The sequence below is a fragment of the Sceloporus occidentalis genome, unplaced genomic scaffold (assembly GCF_023333645.1).
Source record: "Sceloporus occidentalis isolate IW3139 unplaced genomic scaffold, rSceOcc1.0.p SCAF_3, whole genome shotgun sequence".
NCBI classification, from domain to species: domain Eukaryota; kingdom Metazoa; phylum Chordata; class Lepidosauria; order Squamata; family Phrynosomatidae; genus Sceloporus; species Sceloporus occidentalis.
In genome coordinates, this window is record NW_028316983.1 from 102,826,024 (window position 1) to 102,828,420 (window position 2,397).

At 39.2% G+C, this 2,397-nt stretch overlaps 1 non-coding gene across 1 annotated transcript; it reads left to right on the plus strand.

The window, feature by feature from the left end:
- The first annotated feature begins 628 nt into the window (after window positions 1-628).
- LOC149316497 (U6 spliceosomal RNA) lies at window positions 629-731 on the plus strand. Its single transcript, XR_016280809.1, has one exon. It is a non-coding gene; the product is annotated as a U6 spliceosomal RNA (small nuclear RNA).
- The last annotated feature ends 1,666 nt before the right edge of the window (window positions 732-2,397 follow it).

Here is a 2,397-nt window from a genome sequence, read left to right on the forward strand (position 1 = left end):
TGCTGTTCAACAGGGTACATGCTCAATATCACTTAATGCAGATCGATTACCTCTTAACACATGTTAACCTCTTATACTCACACAGCCAGACTTAAAAGGAAAAATTTCTCCCAACACTTTCAATACAACGTCATGAGCAGAAAAATTGCATAGGATACTGAAGTGAATTCCAGGATGGGTAATCAGGAATGTTTTTTTTTTTTTTTTAAAAAATAGTCTGTTTTAGTGCATAACATGAAAGACACATCATCAAAATAGAAACACACCTATGTTCATTGCTATGTTCATTATACATGTATGTTCAGTGCTCATTATACATGTATGAGGAGGCTGGAAGTATGAAATTTGCCATTTTGCCTGAGATTCACCAAAGGTTGAGCCTGCACATGTTTTAGACTGTTGTTTTACTTCCTTGGGTTTTTCTCTTTTGGGGTGGGGGTGGGGGTGTTGGTTGTTTCTGGGTGTCCATGACAAAAATACAACAATTGCCATTTTGTTATTTGAGGTCAAATTTATTCAGTTATGTGAAATGAGGTCAAAACCTACCAATTCCTTTTGTGTAAATGTTTTAAAATGAAATAAATGTTCAAATACAGTACATATACTGTATGCACATGTACTAAAACTGGAACAGCAAAGCAGCACATATACTAAAACTGGAATGATACAGAGAAGATTAGCATGGCCCCTGCGCAAATACAGTTCACAAAAAATAAATTACTGAAATCCATTGCTGCATTCACAATTTCCAGTACCTCAGGAATGAGTAAAAAAGAAAAAGAAGAATTTGGGATCATACCAAATTCTCTGATTATTCCTCCATAACTGGCCCTGTCATAAAGACAGTTTTTGAGTTTTTACTGTTCAGAGTTCAAAAAGACTCTTACGCTGTATTGATTTCTAGGTATGGTTGTGAAAGCTGGACACCAAGGAAAGCAGACAAGCAGAAAATCAACTTATATGAAATGTGGTGCTGAATTAGAGTTCTATAGATACCATGGACTGCCAAAAAGACCAAAAAAAAAAGGGGGGGGGGCTAGAACGAATCAAGCCAAAAGTCTCCCTAGATGTGAAGATTACTAAAGTGAGGCTGTTGTATTTTGGCCATAATATGGGAAGATGTAGCTCATTAGAAAAGACAACAATGCTTGGTAAAGTGGAAAACAGGAGGGGGTAGATAAGCTGTAAGTGGATATTAAAAAACCCGTATCTTTGAAAAAATAAGTGTAGTCAAATGCTGTGATAGTCAGGGAGATAACATCACAGGCCAGACTGAGTTATTTTTCTGCCTGATGCAGAAAAGAACCTTGCACTCTCCACCCAAGTCAAGGTGAATATAGTATCCCAAAGCTGTCAAGTCTAATCTGCATGCCAGAAACAATGCAGTTTGACACCTCTTTAACTGCCATGTTTCAATGCTATGGAAGTCTGGGATTTCTAGTTTTATGAAATATTTAGCTTTCTCTGTCAGACAGCTCTAGTTTCACAACAGGCTATAAGTCCCAGGATTCCACAGCATGGAGTCATGGCAATTAAAGTGGTATCAAGCTGCATTATTTTGGCAGTGCAGAGGCGTTCTGAGTTATCATGGGACATGAAACAGAAAATCACACAAGGGCCTCTCCCCTTCATGGGTAGTAAAACATCGAGGAGGAAGAGGCATTAAGTAATAGGATTTCTATAAATGATATAGAGGGAGACAACTGTCACTCCCACAAATGCTGCTGAACTCCAATTCCCATCAGACCTAGCCTGCATACAATGAGGGAGAATGCTAGGAGTCAGAGTCCAGCAATATCTGCAGGACCAGAGTTGCCCAGTACTGCTTCCAAGGGATTTCTTCATCCAGGCTTTACTGAAGTGATATGAAATATAGAGTGACGACCTAACTTATAGATGTATGGATCAGGTCTTTGTTGTTGTTGTTAACTGCCCTCAAGTTGATTTCGACCCATGGGGACCATGTGGATGAGACATCTCCAAGACCCCCTGCTTAGTTCCTGAAAACCCATCTCCATTACCTCTAATAGAATCCATCTATCTAGTATGTGGCCTTCTTCTCATTCTGCTTCCCTTTATCTTTCCTAGCATTGTTATTGTTGTTGTTTTCCAATGAATCCTGTCTTCTCATGATGCGTCCAAAGTATGACAGCTTCAGTTTTGCCGTCTTGGCTCCCAGGAAGATTTCTGGCTTGATCTGTTCTAGGAGCCATTTGTTTGTCTTTGCTTGTCCATGGGATCCTCAGCACTCTTCTCCAGCACCACATCTCAAATGAACTGATTTTCTTCCTATCTTCTTTCTTGACTTTCCAGTTCTCACATTCATATATGATAACAGGGAATACAATGGTTTGTACGATTCAAACTTTTATGTTCAGTTGTAGTCTACCCCTGTCA